Genomic DNA, 19,172 nt, shown 5'->3' with positions numbered 1-19,172 from the left:
GTGCCCACACAAAGACACACTTCCACACTCTTGTGTAAAAACCATATTCTATTGTATTATCATTGTAAGACACATAATTTCTCACATTTTAACATCTCTAAATTGAGTTGTATGTTTTAAATGACGAGGTCTTACATTTATAATTGTAAATGATAAATTATATCTATGTTTTTCTTTCTTAGGGGTACATACACTAAAGCTACATCTCATAATTAATGTTTTTAGGTTTGAAAAAATATGGTAACAAAGAGAAGTTCCATGGTACAACTACCACTGATATATTGCAATATTTTCTCTTTTCTACTTTGTATCTTTTCCATTTTTTTTTAGAAGATTTTATTTATCAGAGAGAGAAAGCACAAGCATACGAAGGAGGGGTAGAAGGAAAGAATCGTAAGCAGACTCCATGCTCAGTGAGGAGCAGGACATAGGCCTCAATCCATGACCTGAGCTGAAATCAAGACTTGGTTGCTTAATCAACTGAGCCAACAGGCATCCCAGTCTTTTCAATTCTTTAATGTTGGAAGCAACCCACTAAACTGAGTTTTACAATTCATTAATGCAGAAGTTGGCAAACTGTGGTCATGTTTTCATATGGCTCATGAGCTAAGAATGGTTTCTACATTTTTAAATACTTGGACAAGAGAAAAAGAATATTTCATGATGCACAACAATGAAAAGAAATTCACATTTCAGTGTCATAAATTTTTCTTGGAACCCAACCACCCATTTGTCTACATATTGTTTATGACTACTTTTACACTGCAAGGGCAGACTTATGATAGAATTGTGATAGAGACCATATGGCTACAAAGCCTGAAATATTTACCGTGTGGCCCTTAGCAAAAAAAAGTTTGCAAACCCTGTTCTAATGGATTGCAATTCACTGTTTAAAACACTTCTGATGTAATGAACACAGAGATGGAAGATCCGGGTCCAATTCTGGCTCTACCATTGCTACTACCTTTGCGTTTATAAAATGGATACAATGACTAGGAGATAGTGCTACAGGGAGTTTTGTGTGATCTTTTATCTAGAATGCTTGGTCTGTGGTGGGTGCATGAACAAACGTTAGGGTTTTTTGTTTTTTTTGTTTGTTTGTTTCCTTTTATATTTCATTTAAGCTATGGTCTCCACTCTTCTCCAGTAAGATTACCAATGAGTACTGCCATACCACCACCCCCTTTAAAGGGCAGTCTTTTTTTTTTTTTACAATTTTATTTTTATTTATCTTAGAGAGACAGAGTGAGCAGGAAAGAGTATGAACAGAAGGGGACGAGCAGAGGGAGAGGAAGAAGCAGCCTCTCCACCTAGCAAGGAGCCCAACAGGGGCCTCAATTCCAGGACCCTGGAGTCATGACCCGAGCTGAAGGCAGATGCCTAACCAACTGAGCCATCCAAATGTCCCCCCACCCCCAACTCCTGACAACCCCAGGGCAGTCTTGAGGGCAGAGTCTAAATTGGCTCTCCACAAGTGTGACATTTTTGATGTTTCACATTTTATCCTGAAGATGTAGGGGGATTTTTAAAAATCTATTTCAAAGTATATCTATGTTTGTCTCAACATAAAAGCAATTTTTAGATTGAGCAAAATGACTCCTAAAAAATCATCTTGGTCTTGTAGCAGCTGTGCTTTCTCAGTGTGAGAAGCACTGGCTTATGCAGTGGCATTTGTTGCTGTTGCTGGTGTTGCCATTGTAGTAAGAGTTTTCTTTTCCAGAATTTACCTTTGTCATTTGATTTTGTTAAACAAGAGTGAGAAAAGCTATTTTTATTTTTTTTTATAGTTTTTAAAAAATTTTATTTATTTGAGAGAGAGAAAGAGGACATGAGCAGGGGGAAGGGCAGAGAGATAGGGAGAAGCGGACTCTTCATGGAGCAGGGAGCCCGATGTGGGGCTCCAGGACCCCAAGATCATAACCTAAACCGAAGGCAGTTGCTTAACCAACTGAACCACCCAGGAGCCCCAAGAAAAGTTATTTTTAAAGGAGGGGTTTGGCCTTAGAATGGGAAGTTTGAATATTTAGGAAGAGCCATTAAAACCTAAGATCAGGGGAACCTGGATGGCTCAGTGGGTTAGTCTCTGAATTCAGCTCAGGTCATGATCCCAGGGTCCTGGGATCGAGCCCTGCATCGGGCTCTCTGCTCAGTGGGGGAGACTGCTTCCCTTCCTCTCTCTCTGCCTGCCTCTCTGCCTACTTGTGATCTCTGTCAAATAAATATAATCTTTAAAACAAAACAAAACAAAACAAAAAAACCCCTAAGACCAGTCCCCAGCTTGTGAGTGCAAAGCTGGTTTTTTTCCCAGAGTTCCCTAAAGTCGTTAGGATTAGTTAGACTTCCTTACCTGATGAAGTTCATAAGAGACTCATGCCAGAGGTTAACTTAGTAGTTTTCAAAGAGAAATTGTCAAATGCACTGGAAGATTGTCATTACTTTTTTCCCCTACAGATAAAGTTATATAAAAAGCCAAATCACAGTCACAGTCTACTTGCTGAACATAGACTCAGTGGTATAGGCAAAACTCACAAATCTTGTGGATTTGGTTCCAGGGCACCATAATAAAGTGAATATTTCAATAACGTGCATTAAATATTTTTTTAATTCCCTGATGTATATGATAGTTATTTTATATTATACTGAAATCTATTAAGGGTGCGATAGCATTGTATCTAAAGGAACAATGTATATATCTTAATTAAAAAGTACCTTATTATTAGGACACCTAGGTGGCTCAGTTGGTTAAGCAGCTCCTTTGGCTCAGGTCATGATCCCGGCGTCCTCGGATCGAGTCCCATATCAGGTTCCTTGCTGGGCAGGGAGCCTGCTTCTCCCTCTGCCTCTGCCTGCCACTCTGTCTGCCTGTGTTCACTCTCTCTCTCTGACAAATAAATAAATAAAATCTTTTAAAAAATATATCTTATTATTAAAGCTAACTATCATCTGGGCTCTCAGTGAGTTGTAGCCTTTTTTTGATGGAAGTTCTTGCCTTCGTGTTGATGATTGACTGCAGGGTGGTGGTTGCTGACAGCTGGGGAGGCTAGGGCAACTTCTTAAAATAAAACAACAATGAAGTTTGCCACATTGATTGACTCTTCCTTCCACAAACAATTTCACAGTACTATGAGGTGCTGTTTTTTTGTTTTGTTTTTTAGATTTTTTTAAATTTATTTGACAGAGATCACAAGTAGGCGGAGAGGCAGGCAGAGAGAGGAGGAAGCAGGGTCCCTGCTGAGCAGAGAGCCCGATGTGGGGCTCGATCCCAGGACCCTGGGATCATGACCTGAGCCGAAGGCAGAGGCTTTAACCCACTGAGCCACCCAGGTGCCCCTTTGAGATGCTGTTTGATAACATTTTACCTACAGTAGAACGTCTCTCAAAATTGAAATCAATGCTGTCAAACCCTACCACGCTTTACCAACTAATGTTATGTGAATCCTTTTTTGTCATATCAACCTTCTTCATAGCATCCCTACCAGGAGTAGATTCCATCTCAAGAAACCATTTCCTTTGCTAATCAGTAAGAAGCAACTCCTCAGCCATTAGTATTGTCATGAGATTGCTGCAACTCTGTCCTATCTTCAGTCTCCACTTCTAATTCTAGTTCTCTTGCTATTTCTACCATATCTGTTGTTACTTTCTTCACTGAAGTTCTGAACCCCTCAAATTCACAGATGAGTGTTAGAATCAACTTCTTCCAAACTCTTGTTTGTGTTGATATTTTGACTCTCTTCCCATGCATTGTAAATTTCTCAATGGCACGTAGAATGGGGACCTTTCCAGAAGGTTTTCAATGAACTTTTCCCAGATCTATCAGAGGAATCACTCAAAATGTATTTCTTAAGTAATAAAACTTGGAAATTGAAATTACTACTTGATCCGTGGACTACAGAATGGATATTGTTTTGGTAGGCATGAAAATAGCATTGATCTCATTGTACATCTCCATCAGAGCTCTTGGGTGACCAGGTGCTTCTCCAACGAGCAGTAATATTTTGAAAGGAATCTTTTTTTTTTCTCAGTGGTAGGTCTTAACAGTAAACTTAAAATATTCAGTAAACTATGTTATTAATAGATGTGCTCTCATTCAGACTTTGTTGTTCCACTGATAGCACAGGCAGAGTAGATTTGACATAATTCTTAAGGACTGTAGAATTTTTGAAATGGTGAATGAACATTGGCTTCAATTTAAAGTCACCAGCTGCACTAGCCCTTAACAAGAGAGTTAGCCTGTCTTTGAAGCTTTGAATTCAGGCATAAACTTCTCATCTGCACCTATGATAGTCCTAGATGGCATCTTCTTCCAGTGTAAGGCTGTTTCATCTACACTGAAAATCTATTGCTTAAAGTGATGCCTTCATTATCGATCTGACCTGGATCTTCTAGAGAACTTCCTGCAGCTTCTACACCAGCACTTGCTGCTTCATCTTGTAGTTTTGTGTTATGAGGATTGGCCCTTTCCCTAAATCTCATGAACCAACCTTTGTTTTCTTCCTACTTTGCCTCAGCAGCTTTCGCACCTCTCCCAGCCCTCATAGAATTGAAGAGTCAAGGCCTTGCTCTCGACTAGGCTTTGGCTTAAAGGAATTTTGTGGCTTCTCTGATCCTTCCAGACCACTAAAACTTTCTCCATATCAGGAAAAAAAAAAAAAAGCCATTTCACTTTCTTATCATTCATGTGTTCACTGGACTAGCACTTTCAATTTCCTTCAAGAACTTTTCCTTTGCTTTCACAACATGACTAACTGTTTGGCACAACAGGTCTAGCTTTTGACCTACTTCAGGTTTCAGCATGTCTTCCTCAATAAGCTTAACCATTTCTAACTTTTGACTTAAAGTGAGAGATGTGTGACTCTTCCTTTCATTTGACCATTTAGAGGTCATTATAGCGTTAGTAATTGGCCTAATTTCAATATTGTTGTTTCTCAGGGAGCTAGGATGCCTGAGGAAAGGGAGAGAGACTGAGGCAGAGCTGGAACACCAGAAAACACACAACATTTATTCAGTTTTCCATCTTACAGGCACAGTCATGGTGCCCCAAACAATCACAATAATAACATCAAAGATCACTGATTACAATTGTCAAATCACTATGCTGTATGCCTGAAACATATGTATGTTTGACATAACATTATATGTCAATTATATTTCAGTAAAAAGATCACAAAGTGCAGATCACTGTAATAAATATAATAATGAAAAAGTTATAAATATTGAAAGAATTACCAAAATGTGACAGAGACATAAAGTGAGCAAATGCTCTTGGAAAAATGGTACTGATAGATTTGTTCAATGAAGTACTGCCACATACTTTCAATTTGTTTGAAAAAAAAAAAAAAGGCAAAACCTGCAAAGTGCAATAAAACAAGGTGTGCCTATTTCTGTATAATCTTAATGGCTATTGCATCAAACCAGAAAGTCTTGGCATCTCCATCTCCATCAGGTGTGTGCCTATCAATCAAATCAAATACATTCAGCAATCAGTTTCCCCTCCCCACTGCTGAAGGTAGCAAACATTCTAATCTTGGGGGTTTTCCCTTTTCTTGATTTTATGCCAACCTCCCTCTTCCTTCTCTCCATACTTGTGTTAATTCGTTCTTTAGATGTTAAAACCACTCATTACCTTTTTTTCCAAAATATACACTCTAAACTAATAAGTAAGCTTGGAAAATTTGGGGTTAAGTGAAGCTAGACTGTTTTTCCCTGTGGGGTTTCTCAGAATCTTTAAGTATTGATGTGAATCATAAAGCTCCAAGAAGGAAATCTACTGTATGGCATGTCTCAAACTTGTTTGGGCACTTTTTATATCTCAGGGCATCTCTCAGGACTAATCGAAGTGGAAAATACTGGGCTCCAGTTCTCTTGCCTTTACATTTATTCAAGTCTTGATAACATTATAGGTCCTAGTCCTACATTCAGCCTAAGGAAATGCTATCTTGTTACAGGGACTTCTGCAGAAAGATAACCTTATCTGTTTCCTATTGACTACATTTGCTAAAATTTCCCAAGTGTGATAAGGTGTATTAGGGTCACCTAATGTATCCATGTACCAGCTTTATATTATATATAACTTATCTTATGTTTATTTTATGTATAAAATGTATTTTTTACTAAGAAGATAATCACTTTTGAAAAGTAAATGAGCTAAAGAAAGGATTACCCTCTCATCCTAATTCAACTGCGTACAAAAAAAAGCAAAGGATTTATTTTATATGTTCTTACCATTCTCCTGAATAAATAATTTAAAAAATACTTTACTTTAGGGTGCTTGGGTGGCTCAGTTGGTTGGGCAACTGCCTTTGACTCATGGTCGTGATCTTGGAGTCCTGGGATCAAGTATCACATTGGGCTCCCAGCTCCGTGGGGAGTCTGCTTCTCCCTCTGACCTTCTCCTTTCTCATGCTCTCTCTTACTTTCTCTTTCTCTCTCAAATAAATAAATAAAGTCTTTAAAAAAATACCTTACTTTATTATTTAATTACTCATTAATTAAATAATTATTTAATTATTCATTTAAAAAATTATTAAAATCAAAAGTACTTATTTATTACTGCTTTGGTGTTAAATTTATAACAGAACCAAAGTGAGTTCACTCCTTGGTGAGTCAAAACTGTACCAGGTTGAGTTGTCACAGAAAGGAAACTTTTATTTGCAGCAAATGAGATCACAGGGAATGGTTTCCAAAGCAGTGACTCCCCAAGAGAGGGTGAACAGGTCCCTTTTGTTTAGGGTTAAGATGCATATTTTGATAGGGAAGTCTTGTCATCGTATGTAGAGGCGATAGTAAGTTTACACGTGTGCTCAAAGGAAAAGTGCCTGTATAGGAGGCTGAGGCTCCTCCTTAGGCAGATATTTTAGTATGGTAGTGAGGTAAAGGTGGTTGTTCCACAGTCCAGAGGTCATTTCATGGTCCATCTGTGCTGGTGTAAGTTGTGAGCCCAGTTTAGCACAAGTGGTCTGGGTGGTCTGGGCCCACTGGAGGTCTTGTCAGGGCAGTCACCATCACCTGAAGGGGTGGTTTTGGGTTTCACTTACCTGAGTTAAGAGGAAAGTCTGGAAGAAGAGTTTAAGTAAAAATGTAAGACAAAGGTTAGTGATTACTAGCAGGTGACCAGTAAGGGCTAGGTCTTGGGGTCGAGCTACTGACAATGTCTTGCTTTAAAATCATCCATTTAAAATTCTAAGAGGTTGTCTAGTCCTTACCCATTCATGCATAAAGTATAGTACCTAATCTATCTGAACTATGATCACCTGCTACTATATTCAGAGACATTTATGTGAAAGAGAAAAACACAATTTACTGCCATCAGTTTTCTTCCTTGTGTCTGCCTATGTCCTCTCCCATGATGGTTACATTCCTTCCTGTAGTATTTGGGGGAAAGAAGAATATGTCTCAAGTCTACATCTAAGTAAGTCAGGGCAACTTCTCTATTGTTCTTTGGCTCCTACTCACAGTTCCTACGGTGAACTTGTGCCTCTGTTCATTTCACTATTGGTCACTGTCTAGAATTCTGATGTGTGGTGTCAACTGATTTCACCAGTAGGTCAGGTAGAGGAGGCTACAATTCCCTTTTTGTTATGCAATAGAATTTTACTGGATGTTTGTGGGTTTAAAAAAGAAAGAAATTTTGGTTCAACATAGCACAAGAAACAATTTGAAATTTACAATTTTATTAGACATTACTCTTCTTATAAAAACAATGACTTCCCTATCACGGGGAATTTCTCAAGCCAGATCTGCTGCAATATCTGCTGCTACATATGAAAGGAGCTGCCTCTCCTTTTTCCCTTTCACTAGATGCCAGCAGCATCTCCAAACTGCTGTTAATTCCTACTGCAGAGCAGTTTATTCATCTAACTCAGTGGCTCTCAGCTGGGATCAATGTAACCTCCCCTCCCCCAGGAAACATTTGTCAATGTCTGTAGACATTTTTGATCATCATGACTAGGCATGGTGGTTCTACTTGCATCCGGGGGTAGAGGCAAGAGGTGTTGCTAAATATCCTACAATGTACAGAACATCTTCTCATAATAAAAAATTATCCAGTATAAATTGTCAGTACTGTAGATATTGAGAAACCCTGATCTGACTTCCACACAACCAACCAAACTAAAGTAAGTACATAGGTCAGCAAATCCAGATACTGATGAAAGTATTCTGCTGAACAATGGGCCATTTATTCCAAGACTCCACTACTAATAGTATAATCAACAAACATTGCAAAATTACAGTGCTTTCTTGAACATATCTTTATTTGAGTTTTGAGCAGAGTTCTATCCCTGCCAATATTTTGAAAGAAAGGGAAACAGTGCTTGGGGTACCTGGGTGGTATAGTCCATCAAGCCCCTGACAATGGTTTCAGCTCAGGTTGTGATCTCAGTGTTGTGAGATGGAGCCCGCGTCTGGTCTGCACTCAACATGGAGTGTGCTTAAGACTCTTTCTCTAAAGGGGAATCCTCTTACACTGTGGTGGGATGCAAACTGGTGTAGCCACTCCTGAAAACAATATGGAGGTTCCTCAAAAAGTTCAAAATGGAACTACCCTATGACCCAGAAATTGTACTATTAAGTATTTAGCCAAAGGATATAAACAAAATGGTTTGTAGGGACACATGCACACCAATGTTTCTAGCAGCAATGTCCATAATGGCCAAAATATGGAAAGAACCCAGGTATCCATTGAGAGATGAATGGATAAAGAAGACATCGTGTGTATGTGTATATATACTACACATTCACATATACATATACATAAGAATATTACTCAGCTATCAAAAGGATGAAATCTTGCCATTTGCAATGACATGGAGGGAACTAGAGGGTACTATGCTAAGTCAGAGAAAGAAAAATACCATATGATTTCATTCATATGTGGAACTTAAGAAACAAAAGAGATGAACATAGGGAAAGGGAAAGAAAAATAAAACAAGATGAATACAGAAAGGGAGGCAAACCATAAAAGACTTACAAATAGGGAACAAACTGAGGATTCTTGGAGGGTTGGTGGGCTAACTGGGTGATGGGCATTAAGGAGGGCACATGATGTGATGAGCACTGGTTGTTCTATGCAACTGGTGAATTACTAGATTCTACCCCCTGAAGCTAATAGTATTGTATATGTTAACTAAATTGAATTTAAACAAAAAATTTAGAAAAAAAATTTTTAAGTCTCTTTCTCCTTCTCCCCCTACCCCTTCTCACTGTGTTCTTCTCTCTCTCTCTTTCTTTCAAATCAATCAATCAATTTAAAAAAAAAAAATTTATTCTTCCCCTGTTAGGAAAAGTCCCTTAAAGTTGGGGATATTTTGTTCTCATTACAATTATATTTTAACTACTTTTCTTCTGTGTAAATGTGAACATTCCTCTTTCTGAAGCCTTACTAATAGAGATGGTGAATTGAGCTTTCTGCCAATGACCTTGCCCATGACTGTGGCTCTGCAGCTACAGGAGTTTGGAGATTAGTCCTGTGGTTAGAAAACAGCTTGCTTTTGTAAGTTTATTTCATTTGGGTATTGTGCATGTCTTAACATGATGCTTGCTTTCTTGTACTGGAAATTCCTAGTTACCTCTGAGACTCCAAAGCTACCCCCACCCCACCTCTCTCAATTTGTAAGGTCCTGAAAATCATCTCCTATCCTGGTGCAGTGACTGGCCCATAGAAGACTCTGTAACAGTTGGTTGCTGGATAGATACATGACTATTTGCTCAATAGACTTAGGTAGAAATGAAATAACATAGTCCAGATTGAGGGTGAGATATGGAAAAGGACTTGCATTAATCATGCAGATGTGGACAAGATACATCATTAAAGTTCTTGTTGCAGGACAACAAAGTTTCACAATACTAACTCCTTTAGAGGGTAATTTTAATTAAAAAAAAATTTTTTTTTTTTTAGTTTTAATTCTAGGTAGGCTCCATGCCCAATGTGGGGCTCAAACTCATAGTTCTGAGATAAAGAATCACACGCTCACCAACTGAGACCTAAGAGAGTAATTTTTTTAAAAGGATTTCATCTTAACTAGCTTCTCTGGTCTCATTTACTCAGAGAAACCAAACAATAATTCTAAAAAAATGTGTGTATACATGAAAATGTATTTTAACTGGAAAGGAGAACTGAAAGAATCTCAGAATTTAGTATATATCAGAACTGCCTGGAGAGTCATCAAAACACAGAATTCCAGGCCTCAACCCCAGAGATTTTAAACATGATAACTGTGAGGCCCAGAACACTGGCAACTTTAAAGAAACACGTTGTGTGAGGCCAGGGCAGTTCATTTGGAGTCTCATGTGGAGAAACACTCTTTGTGTCATAAAAAAGGGTATGCTCTGAGGCCATTGGAAGGGTTTTCTGAAAGTAACAGCAACAACCATAATCATAATGTACATTCCCAGACTTCAGCCTGGTTTATTCTCATTCGCTAGTAAAACATGACTTTTAGGAGCCGTGTGGCTAGAATTCCATAAATCTTACCCACCCATGGTCTGAACTGGTCACATTCTGGACTGGAGAGGGGATAAGTGCATCCAGGGGTTAATTTAAGTGGTCCAGCTGTGGGCAATAGGAGAAGCTACAGAGAAGCAGAGTTGATTAAAATAGGATGAAAAGGCAGAGGGGGATTTCCTAGAGGAGAATTCTAAGTGTCTGCAACGGCCTTGGAGAGAGGTTGCTATCACCGTGTATTAATTTGAATTCCTCTCATTTCAAAACATGGGGTTTTACTTGGACTTGATGAAACATTTTATTCAAAGCACAAAATTCTTGTGTACAAAAGTCTTCACTCGGTTTAATGAAAGGAAATGAAGAAGGAAGTGAAGAACAAGAAAAAGGAAAAGAAGGTTTTATCCAGGAACAAGGCTGGGGCTGGTAGAAGGACAGGAAGGTGAGACAATGAAAGAGATTCTGCCTGGAGCAAGAGATCACGAGCGGAGACTGCCCCTAGAGTGACTCTACCCCATCAAGTGAAAACTCATGGGGGAAGGTGAGACACGCTCTGGGTCCAATTTGCCAACAGTTTACCCACCAGCCTCCCAAGAGAGCTGAGTCCTGTCCTTCACAAGGCTCCCTGACATTGGAGGGGGAGTGCCAAGAACCATTCCTAACCTACCATTCATTATTTTTTCTTTTACTTCTTATGCCAGGAGCCTCACCTGGCACAGGCTTCGAAGAGCAGAGGCTATTCTGCTCACTGCTATCTCCTCGTGTTGTTTAATTGCCCAGAGACCTAGTTCTTAATGTTTGGAATAAAAGAACATAAAAACAAACACCAAATCCAACATCTCAGGATCTCACAGGCAGGAAGAAAAATGTTGTTCCAAGCTACAGGCAGTAAGTTGTAAGAGGGGCAGCTGGAAAAATAGTAAAAAGACCATAGTTTTCTGATCAGCTTTATTTTTCTTATTTCTGGTATAAGCACATTTATTTTGGTAAAAATTGAATTCTGGTAACTATAGGTAGATAGTATGAATGCACATGCAAAGTTAAAGAGACAAAAGTTATGATATATATTACAGGCAAAGGAAAATGGAATATCTCATGTTTTTGAATATGGAAAAGCTAAACATCAAAATCATAATATTTGAAAAGTGAACTTTATAAAACGAAAGTCAGAAAACCATGACTCATGCAGATAGTTCATCTTCAGAGATTATTTATAATTGAGTATATAGACATTACCTCTCCTAGAATGGATTTCAAAGCCACTTTTGAGAAGGTGTGTGGCAAAGTTTTTTAAATGAAACAAGAATTTGTTTGGTCAAAGATATTTGAGTAGGCCTCTTTCTTCGGCACTAGAAATCCATTTTTTTTATTTTTAAAAAATTTTTAGAGATTTTATTTATTTATTCATGAGAGAGAGAGAGAGAGAGAGTGAGTGAGTGTCAGAAGGCAAAGCGGGATCCCTGTGGAACAGGAAACCCAATGTGGCACTCGATCCCAGGACCATGGGATCATGACCTGAGCCAAAGGCAGATGCTTAACTGACTGTCACCCAGGCGCCCTTTTCTCTCTCTCTCTCTCTCTTCAACATTTTTATTTAAATTCAATTTAACTAAATACACTATTAGTAGTTTCAGGGATAGAATTTAGTGATTCATCAGTTGCATATAACACCCGGTGCTCATTACATCAAGTGCCCTCCTTAATGCCCGTCACTCAATTACCCCATCCCTTTGTCCACTTCCCCTCCAACAACCCTTAGTTTGTTTCCTAGAATTAAGAGTCTTTTATGGTTTGTGTCCTTCTCTATTTTTGTCTTAAGAAATCCATTAATTATTGATTTTTTTTTTCATGTGTCTCCGTATTTCTTTGTTCTGGTTGGGAGTCAGAAAAAGATGGAGAAGGTATGGTCCCACCCCAAGCAGAGGTTAATGAGTATTTCAAACTGTGTAAAATTCATGCTTTATCCTACAGTATTTCTTCATTTATTATTTAGAAAGCATTTCATTGAATTTTGCTGGCAAAACTCAACACAGCAAAACTGGGGTATTATTCAGGCTTGCACTTACTCTTATTAAAATAGGACAAAGGCAAAAATTATGTTTGTTTTTCAAGGAAAAGAAAACACCTGGAGAAAGTATACTTAAAGATATTAAAGATGTAATGAAAAAGGCTGAGCTGAAACTGGACATCAAAATGTAGCAGGTGACATTAGGCATGAACACATAAAATTTAGTATTTTTTAAAAGAGTAGAAAGAACTTAATATTCTAACATTTATTCTTTTTAGTAGAAAGAATGATGTTGCACAAAGATTACTTTATAGATTTTCTTTTTCATACAAATTAGCCCCAAACTAAAAATTATCCTAACTTTGCTTCTGGAACTCTTTAAATTTCCATTTCTTCCTTTGGGAGACTTTGACCTTGGTTCAACCAGTAATGTTTTGAATCTGAGTCTGATAGCTTGCTACACCTGGGTAGGTCCTGCTGAGATTCACAAGCATGATCTTGTAGGAATCTCCAGAAGCCTCCTCAATAAAACATTTGATGGAAGGCTTAAAAAGTTCTTGTGTCATCTAAGAGCATAGGAGAAACAACACCCCCTAGACCACTTAGTCCATTAACTGAAGACTACACCTCATCACAGACGCCCCAAGCAGTCCGAAATTCTGGCTGGAGGATTAAATCTGGGCTTCTTAGTTCATAGCATATGAACACACATACCCACATACACTCCGTCTCTCTCTCCCTCCTTCTCTCTCATGTGTGTGTGTGCACGCACACATGTCTGTGTATGATATACACATTTGGATTGCCTTAGGGTTTTTATTCTCAATATATGTAGTCCTCATAAAGTAATATAGAGCTGCAAAGAATGAATCATTAGGCCCCAAATATTCTTAGTATAAATCTACCCTTAAAGCTTTGAGGCTGGCTTTTCCAACCCATTTCAGTGTCTTGAGGATTTCTTAGCTATGTTGAAGGCATCTTCCCATTCCCTGCCACAAAGAGCATGAGAGAATGAGGGTGAGTGAGAGAACACTACTTCAGCAAAGACTTTTAACATTTCTGGACTCAGGAGGCATTTTGGAAAACCAAATTTAGATATTAAAAAAGTGCAATTTTAAGAAATTTCTCACTGGCTTAAGAAGGATGGGGTCAAAGTAGTTTTGATTTGGATTTTTTGGTAATTTCTGAATGTATTTTACATGACATACTATGCATATGATGACTCCAGCATTCTCAATATTCTCCACATTTCCACTGATGACTGACATCCTCCTCCCCAACTCTCGGAGGGTTGACCTTGATGTTTTCATGAGTAGGTAATGAAAGTGCTCTGCACATGCTGTCCATCTGCCTAACTCTATTTTGCCCACCCCCCATTTTTTTTTTTTTTTTTTTGCAACAGGTTATTAAGAATTCCTTCTCAGCCTTTTGGCTAAGATCAAATGCATCAGTAGCCAAAGGAGTAAGACATTGTTAATATATCTTAATATTTTACTCTCTATATAAATATTATGAATATCTCTTTGCAATTTTTAGGTTATAAATTTTATTTTACTGATTAACTGTATATTCTTTATTTAGCTTTAATCCCAATTCTAGCTGTTATATAGCTATATCTTATAGCCACAGTGGTTTGAAAATTGAAAAGCTTATTTGACAAAAATTCTGGTCCACATTATGTCTTTTCCTAAAGAGTTAAAAAAAACTTGTTTTTCAAACTTGAAATTAATCCTAAAAATATAAAAATTGGGTTGTTTTCTTGTTATTAAAATTTGAGAGTTCCTTGTTATGTTCTATATATGTCCTTTATCAAATGTTTTCTTCCAGTCTATAGTTTGTCTTTTTATTTTCTTAAGTGTTTTTTTGAGGCAGTTTTAATTTTGACAGAGCTCAATATATCATATTTTTTAAGTGACTCATGCCTTATCATTATCATATCATATCATATCATATCATTCATTTATGGCTCATGCCTATGAGTCACTTGTATCCTATCTATGAAATCCTTGCCTAGTCCAAGGTCACAAAGATTTTTTTCCTTGAAACCGTAAAACTTCTAGAGAAAGAGGTAAGAAAAAAAATGCTTTATATGGGTATGTTGGGATGATCACCTGATTTTTCTTCTTTGTTTGATATGGTGAATTACATCAATTAATTTTTAAATGATAAATGAACCTTGTTTCTCTGGGATAAATCCAACTAGATCATGATGTATGATCCTTCTCATGTATTTTTTGGACTTGGTCTACAATTTTTTTTTAATTTGTTTAGAATTTTGGCATTTATTTTCATGAGAAATATTAATCTATTATTTTATTTTCTTGTCATGTCTTTGGTTTTGGAGTCAAGGTACTGCTGGCTTCATAGAATGAGTTGGGAAGTAGTCCTTCCTATTTAACTTTACCAAAAAGTTTGTGTCTAATTACTATGACTTATTGAATGTTTGGTAGAATTCACCAGCAAAGCCATCTATGATTTTTTTGTATGTGTGGAATTTAAATCCAATTTCCAATTTCAATTTATTTAATAGATATAGAGCCATTCAAGTTATGTATTTCTTCTGAAATGAACTTAGTGGTTTGTGTTTTTCAATTACCTGTTTAAGTTGTCAAAGTTCTTGGCATAAAGTTGTTCATAATATTTCCTTATTATCCTTTTAATATCTATATATTTATGGTGATGTCGCTTTTCTCAATAATGATATTGGTAATTTGTACTTTCTTTTTTGCCTGATCAGTGTGCCAAAGGTTTATAAATATTATTATTTTTCTCAAAACCCAGCTTTTGGTTTTATTGGTTTTCCCTTTGTTTTCTATTTTTATTGATTTCTGATTTTTACTATTCCTTTTCCTCTATTTACTTAAGGTTTCACTTTCTGTATTTAAAAATCCTATTTTCAGGAAGACTTTGAAGTAATTAATTTGAGACCTTTCTTCTTTTCTAATATTGACATTTACTGTTATAGTATTCCCTCACATATTGATTTAGTGGCATTCTACAAACTTTGATGTGTCATGTTTTCATCTGCATTTAGTTCAAAATACATTCTATTTCCCTTTGGTTTCTTTAGGGTCATAGATAATGTACAAGTGTGTTTTTTAGTTTCCAAATATTTAGGAATTTTCCAGATATCTTTATGTTATTGATTTGTAATTAATTTCCGTTGAGGTTATAAGAATACTTTGTATAACTTGAACCATTTTAAATGCATGGAGGTTTATTTGATGCTCAGAATATGGTCTTTCTTGGTAAATGTTTTATATACTCTTGAAAGGAATGTGTTCTGGGGCGTTGAGTGAAGTGTTCTATAAATGAGTTGGTGAAATTATGTGATAGTGTTGTTAGGTCATCTATATCCTTACTGATTTCTGTTTACTATTTTATTAACTATTGAAAGAGAGGTATTGAATCTCTGACTATATTTGTCTCTTCTTCCTTGCAATTCTATCAGTTTTTGCTTCATGTATTTTGAAGATTGATAATTATGTATGTAAACATTTATGATCATTAAGCTGTCTTTGTGAACTGATAAAAGTTCACAGCTCTTCTTTATTCCTAGTAATAGTCTTTGATCGGAAATGGACTTTGACAATAATATCATCACTCAAACTTTCTTTGGATTAGTGTTAGCATGGTTTATGTTTTACATTGTTTTACTTTTTTTTAATCTGTTTATATCAGTGGCTTTATTGGAAACAGTAGAGAGGTAGTATTACTTTTTAATTTAATCTGCAATCTCTGCCAGGGTATTAGACCATTTATATTTAGTGTGATCATTCATATAATTAGGTTCAAATCTATCATCTTGCTATTTTTTCCTGTGTGCTCACCTGGTCTTTGTTGTCTTCCATCTTTTTCTGTTATCTTTTGAACATTGTTTTTACTGTTTATTTTATTTTTAAGTAGAATATATATTTTAGAGAAGCTTTAGAGTCACATCAAAATTGAGTGGAAAGTACAGAAATTTCATATATACCCCTGCTCCCACATATGCATAGCCTCCCTAACTATCAACAGTTGATGAATCTGCATTGACACATCATTAGCACCTAAGATCAATAGTTTACATTAGGCTTTACTCTTGTAAATTCAATGGGATTTGACAAGTGTATAATGACAGGTATCCACCATTATAGTATCATACAGAATAAATTCAGTACCTTAAAAATCCTTTGTGTTCCACCTCTTCATCCCTTTTCCCCCCTCTAGCCCTCTGGCAACAAGTGATTCTTTTACTACTTGCAGGATTTTGCCTTTTCCAGAATGTCATCATTGTATGTAGCCTTTTCAATTTGGCATCTTTCACTTAGTAATATGTGTCCAAGTTTATCCCCCATTTCTTTTCATGTCTTGATAGCTCATTTTAAAAACACTAAATAATAGTCCATTGGTTAGATGTACCACAGTTTATTTATCCATTCACTGACTGAAAAACATCTTGGTTGCTTCCAAGTGTTGGCAATTATGAATAAAGCTTCTATAAACACCTGTGTGTAGGTTTTTGTGTGGGCGTAATTTTCATCTCCTTTGGGTAAATACCTAGGAATGAAATTTCTGGAACATATGGTAAAAATATGTTTAGTTTTATAAAAACAAAAAACCAAAACAACTGCCTAACTGTCTTCCAAAGTGACTACACCACTTTGCCTTCCCCCAGTGGTGAAGGAGATTTCCTGGCACTCCATAGCTTCTTTAGCACTTGGTGTTGTCAGTGTTTTGGTGTGGCCATTCAATAGGTGTGTAGTGGTATCTCATTATTCTAATTTACAATTCTCCAAGACATTTGAAATTGAAAATCTTTCTGTACACTTGCTTGTCATCTGTACATCTTCTTTGATGAGGTGTCCGTTCAGGTCTTTTGTCCATTTTTTAAATCATATTGTTCATTTTCTTATGGTTAAGTTTTTAAAAGTTCTTTGTATATTCTGGATAACTTTTATCAGGTATGTCTTTTGAAAATATTTTCTCCCAGTCTTCAGCTTATTTTCTTATTTTCTTGAGGTATTTTTTGTTATTATAATTTACTTCCTTTGTTGGCTTATAACTGTAACTTTTTGTTTTGTTGTCTCAAGGGTTTATAAGTTACACTTTCACAGCTTACCTTTAAGTACACTGTACTACTTTACTTGTAGTCTATAACCTTACAATAGTATACCTCTATTTCTTCCCTCTTGATCTTTGTGCTGTTGTTGTCATAGATTTTATTTTTGCAAATGTTATAAACCTCACACATCATTGTTAATACTTTTTTTAAACAGTTAATTATCTTTTAAATGTAAATAATAAGAAAACATCTTATATATTTAACCCATGTACTTACCACTTCCAATGGTATTCATTCCTTTGTACAGATTAACATGTTCAACTGACACAACTTTCCTTTTGCCCGAAGAACTTCCTTTAGCTTTTCTTCTAGTGAAGGAATGTTGACGATTAGTTTTTTCCAGATTTTTGTGTGTATTACTTATTTTGCCTTCATGTTTGAAAGATATTTTTGCTTGGAGTAGAACTCTGGGTTTACAGTATTGTTCTTTCAATATTTTTAAGGATGTCACTCCACTGTCTTCTCACTTGCATTCTTCTGATGTGGGATCTGCTTGTATCTTTATCTTTTTTTGTGCTGTATATCACATGTGTTATACACATGTTTTCACTCTCTGCTTTTACAATTTTTTGCTATTGATTTCTAACAAATCAATTATGACATGCCTTGGTGTAGTCTTTATCTTTCTTGTGCTTGAATTAATGGGTTTATAATTTTCATCCAACTTGGAAAAATTTTGGTTATTATTTAAAAAAAAATTTTTTCCTGCCTTTCCCTGACTCTCATCTCTTTTGGTGACCCAAATCACACATATATTAGTTTACTTGAGGTTGTCTAACAGCTCACTGATGATGCTCTGTTCACTTTTTAAAACTCTCCTTCTTCTATATACTACATTTTAGATAGTGTTTATTATTCTGTTCACATGTTTATTTATTTTTCTCATCTCCAGTGTCCAATCTGCTGCTAATCCCACCCAGTGTATTTTTCATCTAATTTTATTTCTGTTTGGGTCTATTTTTTAAATATCTTTCATGTCTTTAAATTTTTGAACACATGAAATATAGTTAATATTTCAACATTTTTGTCTACTAATTCTAACATTTATTTTGTTCTGAGTTTATTTTGATTGATTATTTGCCTTACTATGTGTTGTAGTTTTCCTCATCCCTAGTAATAATTTACATACTTGGTAATTTTTTATTGGGTGCCAGTCATTGTGAATTTTACCTTGATATGTGCTTTACATTTCTATAAATATTCTTACTCTTTGTTCCAGGACACAGTTATGTTATGTGGAAATGGTGGGTTTTTTTCTGGTCTTGCTTTTATGATTTATTAAGTGGGACCTGGATAGTATTCCATATAAGGCTAATTGTTCCCCACCACTAAGATGACATCCTTTTAAGTATTCAACATAATGCTCTATGAATCATAAGATTTTCCTTCATGATATCTGGGTACAGACACTACTCTGATTCTGTATGGGTACCAGGTACTCTGGTACTCTTGCTCTACCTTTGCAGGTGATTCTGTTCCTGGCCTGTTTCCTCACATGCATTTGCTAGTCAGTACTCAGGTGAAAATTCAAGGGAAAATCTGCAGATCATTAAGTATCTGTCTGTAAAGTTCCTTTTCATTCCCAGTACTTTTTCCTGTGAACTAGCTACCTTGTTCACTGC

This window comes from Mustela putorius, unplaced genomic scaffold, assembly GCF_011764305.1.
Source record: "Mustela putorius furo isolate JIRA1106 unplaced genomic scaffold, ASM1176430v1.1 tig00000407_pilon_pilon_pilon, whole genome shotgun sequence".
NCBI classification, from domain to species: domain Eukaryota; kingdom Metazoa; phylum Chordata; class Mammalia; order Carnivora; family Mustelidae; genus Mustela; species Mustela putorius.
The sequence above is the reverse complement of the archived record's forward strand: the minus strand, read 5'-3'. Positions refer to the sequence as shown.